This window comes from Rhinatrema bivittatum, chromosome 11 (assembly GCF_901001135.1).
Source record: "Rhinatrema bivittatum chromosome 11, aRhiBiv1.1, whole genome shotgun sequence".
In the NCBI taxonomy this organism is placed as follows: Eukaryota; Metazoa; Chordata; class Amphibia; order Gymnophiona; family Rhinatrematidae; genus Rhinatrema; species Rhinatrema bivittatum.
Genome location: NC_042625.1, coordinates 76,235,017 through 76,244,335, shown reverse-complemented (window position 1 = coordinate 76,244,335; position 9,319 = coordinate 76,235,017).

The following is a 9,319-nucleotide window of genomic DNA, read 5'->3' as shown; positions in this document are numbered from 1 at the left end:
GAGGGAGCTGCAGCTAAAGCAGAGATTTGTTGAATTTCTCTACTTTGGTTTCTCTTCGGCCGGGCTTTAAAGGTTGGCTACAGGTGAAGATGCTTCAGGGGCTGCAAAAGATGAGTTATCTTTGGGGTTTTTTTTTTTAATCTTTCCAAATATAACACACAAAATGTGTTTTAAGAAATCACAAAGCCAATACAAGATAACGGTTTCAAAGTAATATTACTCATGAAACTGACAAAAAATCCTGCTTCACTTCCCCCCAGATGGTGTGCAAAACGGTCCACAGCCCGGGGGCAATGGGGCATCTTTTTATCTAATCGCCCAAGGCAGGTGACAGAATGCTGCCTCAGTACAAGGTCCGTGTGCACGAATTCTCCGCATTCATTTGTAATATTTCTACCTTTCTGACAGCTCCTTCCCTTGATGCCAGCAAGACCAAATCATCAGCCACTGAGCACGCAGTCAGTGATTTGAAATGGGTCGCTGCTACCCAGGCACCAGTTCACCTGATCTTTTGTCCTAAAGGTGCCACGCCTGTTGGACAGCAGAAAAGGCCCGGTCTACCCCACCCCCACCCCCAGGTGGGACTAGGCACGAGTCTAGAAGGAATCCAGCCCTCAATCTTCAGCTCCCGTCTAAGGGCCACTACTGTTCACCGCATCGGCCTCCCCCATCTTCTCCTCTGTACAGACCCCAGGGAAGACCTGGCGCATCCTCCTCCTCTGCGACTACGACTGACCTTAGTTGGCAAGGTTGGGCGACACGGGAGGCAAATCCAGGGAGGCAGAAAGTCCTATACAAAACAATTATAATATTAATCGTTACCCCAGGGTCGCCTACGAGGTAAAGGTAAACGAAAGAGAATGGTGCAGAAAAGAGGGACAGTGAAAACCCAAAATCAAGGTGAAAAACACAATTAACTAAACCACAATAAGTAATCAAATGGATAAGAAGATGGGGTGTCAGGAAGCCAGGTGAAGGTGTAAGATCTCCTTTCAATAGGTGGGCACCCGGACCTCTCGATCGTCCACCCCCGGTCCCACAGGTGCCACAAACATTCTACTGCACGATCCTATCTTTTTTAAGCACGGTTTTTAAATGCAAATAAAAATGCCTATGTGCCTCATTGGAGATTGACAGATTCGGTTGGAGCGACTTCCAAGATGACACCTCATTTAAAATAAGTCCCCCTGATGCAGGAGATCCGAAAATGCCTGCTGATGTCGGAGTTTGGTTTCTCTTATGTCAAGTTGATTTTTCTTAAGATGCGCCTAAAGGTGTTTTTAGTTGCATAAAAAAAACCAAACTGTGCTTAAAAAAGATAGGATTGTGCAGTTGAATTTTCGTGGCACCTGTGTCATGTTTTGATGAATAATCTGTGTTGGGGTAAGTTCCATTTTATAATAGTTCTAGTCTGACAGCATCTTTCCTTCTGTTGATTTGTCATCCCACTTGTATCTAAACTGGAAACAAATGGAGGAACCAGATTTAAAAGTTACTAAAACCCGAGTTGTCACCCTTAAATCTAAATAAAGTTAATGACAATCCTAATATCTCAAAGAATTAAAATCAAGGAATACCATTCTGATTAGTCATCCATGCAAGGCCATGGTGTTTAAATTAAAAATCCAATGTTGTCCATGTCTGTTTAGCGCCCTGTGATGATTCCCCTTCCCTGATGGAACAAGCACCCTTTCTAAGACAACCAATGCAAATCTTGAGAAATATGATGATGAGAGATGCAATGTGAACTATAGGTGTGGAAATGGTCTATACGTTAGATGACTGTGGTTTTCATTCAGTTGGACCCATACAATCTCTTCTTGCAGCCAATGTAAAGTAGATTGCAGGAGCAGTGGATCATGAATATAACTCCTGCTGTGTCACAATCTCTTCTTATCTTAAGATCTATTACTATTCCCTTGGTTGGATGAGTGCCCAACTGGAAGGTTTCTCCTTGTCCAGGACAGTCTTAATACATTTGACTTGCAGAATATTTGGATTTAATTTTTCACCTCTCCAAACCCATGCTCAAGGCGAGTTACAATTCAGGGACTGTAGGTGCGTCAGTGGGGGAAATGGATTTGAACCCCAGTTCTCTGTCCACTGCTCCAATCACTAGCCTTCGCCAATCTTTTACCTGCATACTTTGCACCGTATTTCCAAGAGAAAGCACATGCCATGCAAAATACCTGTAGACTTTGGTGTCTGGTTTAGGATGGGCAAACGTTTGATGGAAAATAATGTGCAGAGATTCCAAATGTGAATCTGTGCCCCTTATTTTCCAAACCGTCTGAAACCATGCCGCCAGGAATGCCTCCTCCCACCATCCAGCTAATAGTGCATGTGCATAATTTTAGTGGGATGGAGGGTAGGCAATTTGCCTAGGTAATTACCATTAACCCAAGTAAATGGGCTTGTAGCTTGCCCCCTTAGCATGATCAGGAGCATGTCGTCCTCTGCTCTCTTCTCCGGGCCTCAGTAACCACACTCCGTCTCATGGCGCTGCCTTCTTCTTCCACGTGTCCTAGCCCGCACATACTTGCCTGCTGAATTCTGACATATGATGCCTTTTGACATCTGGAAGCATCTTTCTTCCCAGCCAGATGTTGAGGGCTTTTTCTAAGCTCTGTAGTGTTGCACGGTGTTAATGATGAGTGTTCTGCAATAATTGTTATTATGTAGTGTGTTTTATAGTGTTACACAGCTCTAGAAATAAGACCCTTGTAGACCTCCCAATTTACTTCTTGGTGCAGTGTCGGAGACCCCAGTGATGTCTGGCTTTCCCTTCAGTTCTCTGTAACTAAGAATCTTCTCTGCTTATCCCAGGCTTTTTTTTAATTCTAGTACTATGTTTGCCTCCTAGGAATCCGTTCCATGCATCCAGCACTCTGATATTACTTGCAGGTTTACTTCTTTGAGCCTCATATCATGACCCCTGGTTCCATTCTTTCCTTTCCTCTGATAAAATGTTCCTTCTGGTGCATTATTGTACTTCTCAGGTATTTGAATCTTTATCATATCCCCTCCTCTCTCCTCTAGGTGGACATATTTAGCTCCTTATGTCTCATTTCATTGGGTTTATGGTGCAGACCCTGCACCCTTCTCTGGACTGTCTCTGCTCTGTGAGGTCTGCTCTGTGAGGTCTCATCAAGGACCTTTTATCTACTGGTTCTACCTCCCCCTTTGCACCCTGAAATTCCTCTGGCTCCAGCCACTGCCTTATTGCAGTTTATGCATCCTTGAAATCATCAGCTATGCATATTAATATCTCACACCCCACCTCTCTCCCATATCGTGTCCTGCTCTCATGGATTTATGCAACCCCAAACACATAGTTCTGCACTTTTGTGCATTGACAGACCAATGCAGAAAGGTGCATTTTGCGCATTTTCTGTGCACAAAATGTACTGCTGATGCGGCAAGGAGTTTTGCGTGCAGAAAATGCGTGTCCCTAATCGGAAGTACTGCTTAGCACCCTCACGTGGAAATCCCATGCAAATTAGGGCATTAAGCATCTGGCCAGTGCATCTGTTTCAGCGCTGGAAACTCCTGGGTCAGGGCTGGAGTTAACTTTCCAGCACTATGAAAAAAAATTAGAAAAAAGGTAAAAGTAAAAAAAAAAAAAGTCAGGAACTCTCCGGGTAAGTGCCAGCAGCCACCGTCACTTACCCAGATAAATACTGATTTACCCATCTATCTGACGCGGTTTGCTGCTACTTAGCTGGATATGTGCTTTACCTTCCCTGCCTTAATCCCATTTCCTGTCCTGTCCCTTTTTCCCTTATTTCACAGCTGCCTGGGGAATTCACCCATATAAATGCCTAGCTATCTGGGCAAATTCCTTTGAAATGTGTCCTCATATACAACAGTGCATTTCCCCCCAAGGGGTGAACAGCTGCAGGATGTATCTTGCAAGAATGTCTTTGGCGCCACCCTGTGGCCATAAACAGCACAGCCATCATAAACTGAAGGGCTTGATACATCAAAATGTAAATATTGCATTGAGGAAACATTCAATCTTGATATAATGTTCACAGAAGTGAGGAGAGAATTGTATTTAAGAAGGTACAGCATTCTTGTTAAGAACCCCATGCGGGTCTCACTCTGATACATGTAAAGCACAAATACAGCATGCACAGCTGAAAAGCAGATTTTCATCGGAATCCCATGCAGGCATCTATCTCATTGATAAATGTAAGCTGAGCACGAAGGCAGCACAGACTGCTGAAGGATGGACTCTGGCAGAGAAACATGTTCACCTTTTTTATTCCAAAAAAAGCTGAAAGTACAAAACAGTATATTTAATCAGGTCAGTAGAAACCAGGGCCGGTGCTAGGTTTGTTGCTGTCCTGTGCAAACAATTACTGTGCTACCTCACCCCAACCTCACGATTCATTCAGTCTCGTCCCAGGCCCATCAAATAAAGCCCAGCTCCCTCCAGCAATCTAGTTTTTTTAAAACTGACACCCATCCACTCCTCCACAGAACCCATGGTCAAGGGAAGGGTATTACATTCCCTAGGGATACCTTACAGCCTTGCACACACACAACCCACCCACACTCCCACACCCTCTAAAGCCACACAACATTTAATTATGCACATGTAACAGATTTTACATGAAAAGAACATTCACAAGTACAGTCTTCTGAGGCAAAATATCACTTACAACATGCATATTATATTTACATGCACTGCTGTGGTGCCAACCAGAAAACTCTGCAAAAAAGACACTTGGAACTCCTATGGAATTTATAATGGCAACTCAGAAAGCCATGAATAAACAAAATTACCATTAATATATAGTAAACCTCCCATACCAAAACAATCCTAACTACAAGTACTCAAACAGTAGCAACCTTATCTAAGAAAAGGCAACACTGCAAATATTACACCAGGCCCTAGAACACCAATACACCTCCTATTGGGAAAACAGAACAAGCCAGACTGCTATAGATCCCTACACAGAAACTACATGCCGGCAAAATAGCTCACCTCAGTCACATATGCTGAATACACAGACCCTCACCAAATACAGAATAAAGAGTCCAGAAAGTATAAATAGAAACATGCTGAGAACAACTGAACTGGAACCCACAAAAAGCCAGTCTCTGTATGCAGAGCAATAATGGAAAAACAAAAACATAACCATTCTTCATAAAACATTACATAATAGAATCTAGAAATAGAAAATATAATAGTAGAATCATATTCATAAAAAAGAATAATATTCCAAACCAGTTAATGAATAGAATATCCAAATTTTCCCAAACATTATTACAATATTTTAAAAAATCCAATAATTAAAATTCTAATATTTACCAAAAAAAACAATAAAATATTTCAAAACAGCAACAACATCAAATTACACCCAATAATTAAAACTATTAAGGATTAAAAAATCTCCTGTTCTCCGTACCTGGGATTTTTTTATTTCCAGTCACCCTGAGATTTTTGTGGATTTGGGGAGATAGGGCTGCACAAACTTTATCTTCTTTCTGTCACACACACACACACACACACACACACACACACACACACACACACACACTCTGATTCTCTCACACGTTTCCTGTCTCATAAATATGCCTATGCTCTCACACATACTCCTTCTCTCCCTCATAGACACATATGTGTGTGCGCATGTTTGTGAGAGCCTATATGTGATACATAGGTTTTCAAAGGCACACACACATGTACACATATACACAAGCCACACACAGGCTCTCACACAGCCACACACACACAAGCTTTCACACAAACACACACATGCATACACACAGATACACACACACAAGTTTTCACACAGATACACACATGCTTATAGATTGTCATACATACACATAAGCTTTCACACAGACACACACAAGCATACAGGCAGTCACACAGACATACACACATACATAAGCTCGCACATAGACTCAGACACATACATACACGGCCTTCTGTTCTCTTCGGGCCTGGTGGGATGAGCTCCATCATGGCCCCATGGGCTCCTCTTCTCTTTGGGTCTAGTAGAATGAGATCCTCTTTTCACTGGCCCTCGTGTGTGTGTGTGTGTGTGTGTGTGGGGGGGGGGGGGGGGCGGTTGGCACTTAAGTAGGAAAAATTGTGCACGGATACACACGTGGTATATTTTCAGAGAACACTGCGGTGGTGCGGTATTTCCTCTTCAGCTGCCGGTGGGTTGAACTTTGCCGGCGGCCTCTCTTCCTCTTCAGCTGCTGGCGAGTTTGGTTCCACTGGCGGCTCTGCGGCCTCTTTGTTGCCACCGCCACCTCCCCGGGTGTGCCGCCCCAATGCAAATGCACAGTATGCACACCCAGTCATGCCAGGCCTAATAGAAACACACCCCTCTCCAAAGGAAACTTAGGAATAAGACCAACAGAGAAAACAACAAAGCTCAGAGCTTTATGTTCTTAGGGTAATTTCCTGCTGCTCCTTTTGACTTCCAGCTCAATCGGAACCAGCCTCTCTTGGGTTTCAGTACCATGTTCTCAACTACCAGGGATTTTCCCAATTTTTACCCCTCCCATCTTGTTCTGTCACCTCAGTGACACAAACCATGGCTGTGTCTGGACCCTAGCACATGTGCATCCTGACTCTGGACAGTAGGTGTCATTTTTGAGCGATGACTGTGACTCCATCCCTCCCTGCCCTGGTAGCACTGAATACTGCCTGCACCACCACCCCCAGCCCTGGTCAACCCAAGGAGCAGATGCTGAGCTTCAGAATCAGACCTGGGTCTCCCACATGTCAGAACACAGCAATGTCGCTGGGGTGGCCCATGAGTTCATGTTTTGAATATTCTAGATAGTCTTGCTTTAAACCTTCATAACTACAGTGTTATGAAATAATTCCAGCTTATTCAGTTGTTGTTCCATCGTGATATATAGCTAAGAAAGTGAAGCAATGCTAAGCAAGGGGATTTTTTTCTGCAGAGCACAGAATGTGTGTATCCATAATCAGACCAATAAAATAAACAAATCCAAATGAAATGATTAAACATAGGATCTGAATTGCTCCTGGGCCCAAATAGACTGTAAGTGCTGTTCAGAAGAGATAATTTGAGGGGGAGCGAGAGTCACCACACAGCACTAGAGCTGCTGCCTAAGAGAAGAATCCTTACCTGCATGATTAGTACAAGCAGATTCCCAATGGTTCTATTCAAAGAAATCTAAAGCCGAGCAGTGCCCCGGCGACACTTGAGAGATTAATAGAAAATAGTTCTGAAGTAGACACAAGGGGCTTCTCTGACTCCTTGAATAGGCAGTGGCAGGTTTCTCACTGCTCCCTGCGCTGATTTTGTTCCTCCACAGCTTTCCCCACATGCTGTTGCACAGGTATGAAAGGAACAGAAGCCGGGGGACCCCACAGGCTGCAGATTTCCGAGGTACTTCCCTTTGTAACCACACTCTCCACACAAGCCACTTGCAAATAGAAAGACAGACACTGATTCAATGGGCCAGAGCCCAGAAAGGTTGTAAGTGACAATAGCAGTGTTCAAATGACAGACTCTATTCATTCTCTCTTTCCCTCCCAGCCCATAGCTAAGATAATGGCCTTACCACAGAGGGCAAAGGGAAAGAGCCCCACAGGATCTCAGGACATTATTTCACATAAGGTTGCTAAACTGGCCCAGATTTTCAGGTCAGTCCTGTCCTTACCCCACTGTATGCATGGATTAGAAGTTCTTTCTGATGTCCCTTTTGATGTCCCTAAGAAAAGCAACGCTGCAAATCAATCCAGGCAGTGGGATAAAATATGGACTTGGGTCAGCCTGTCCTGAAAATATGGAGCCAGCTGACAACTTTGTGCCACGGTGCAATCAGAGACCAAGAAAATGTGGCAGAAAGATAGAGAAATCGTCCCAACTGCATTGGGTGCCTCTGGCCTGATTAAGAAGAATTTCCAAGTGCACCTTGATACGTTGCCTGTTAAGATTAAACCACCCTGTAAACTCCAGAAGGAGGGCTCCCTTAGGCACACTGCAAGCATTTAGAAGGGCATTATCAGTAAATTTGAGAGACCGAGATCATATACATCATATCCTTGCTTACGAGCAAGGTCCACTCCTGCTATGGTATGTGCAAAACTAATCCATGTGGAGACACTACCTGGGGGCAGAGCCTTTCTCGTAGCCATTATTTAGCAAGTGGCTCCTTTGTCAGTTTGTCCCCTTTTACATAGGCAGTTCAGTACCATTGCATCCAGCAGGAGCCCAGATTTTCTCTCCCATCGCAGAGTTACCAAAATGTCCAGCTTCTGAGGTTTTAAAAAGAGAGATACGAGAAAAGCTTTCCACCTCTCAGTGGAATGGGCTGTACCGCAGGATCTGTTATAAGAGACCTAGCTAAAAAATTAGAAGAAACTGGACCAACAGGGAGTGGAGAGGAGAGGAGGAGAGTGTAAGGTGATATGATTTCAGTCTGCACATTAGTGAAAGGTCCCAGTTTCCAGTTCACCCCAAACCAACTGAATAGACTAATCCAGTCCTGGTTTTGTCTTATTGCAAGCCTGGAATCGTAGTTTTGATTTTCCCGTTGAGGACCCTATGAAAGTGAGAACTACAAGACCACACATGCATTGGGGTAAAGCCAGGACTGGATCGGCCTGTTCGGTTGACCTGGAGGGGGGGGGGGGGGGAACAGTTGGCAGTTGCCAGACAGCTTACATTTCGGATTATGCTGGAATTGTAGGAGCTGCAGGAGTCTTGGTATCCACAAGCCACGCAGGGTGGGGGTGCTCCACTCTCAGTGCCTCTCACCTTTTCCCCGCAGTGCCACGCAATCTGAAATAAACAGCTGGGCAGGTTGATCAGGTGAACAAGCCTGGCTTTTCCCAATTGCACACTGAGACTTGTAGTTCTGGTTTCCCTAAAACACACAGCACTGTGCGTGTGCTTCCCAGAGACCCTGCACGCGCATGGAGCTCATGTGCGCTGGGAAATACAGCGAGAAGTCAGAACGTTAGACGATGCAAACATTAAACTCCGGAGGGAATCCAGTGGAAATGCGCACGTGCGGGAGAAGAGGCTACCAACAATGCCATGCCATGAGGGACAGGCTAAGGCTTCAGACCTCGTGTTTTCTTAGGGAACTCAGAACCTCAAGTCCCTGCATGCAGTGGGCATAAAATCAGTCGTGCTTTGTCATTATTGTCATGATCTGGACAGCGCATGCCAGACCTATGCAGCGCTGTACAGCAGGTAAATTTCAGATGCATTTCCATGGGGAAAATGGCGCTTGTTACAAACTTACGTGTGTACATCATGTGGGCGTGAAAATGTAACAGGACCAAGCAGAGGTGTTGCCCGGGGAA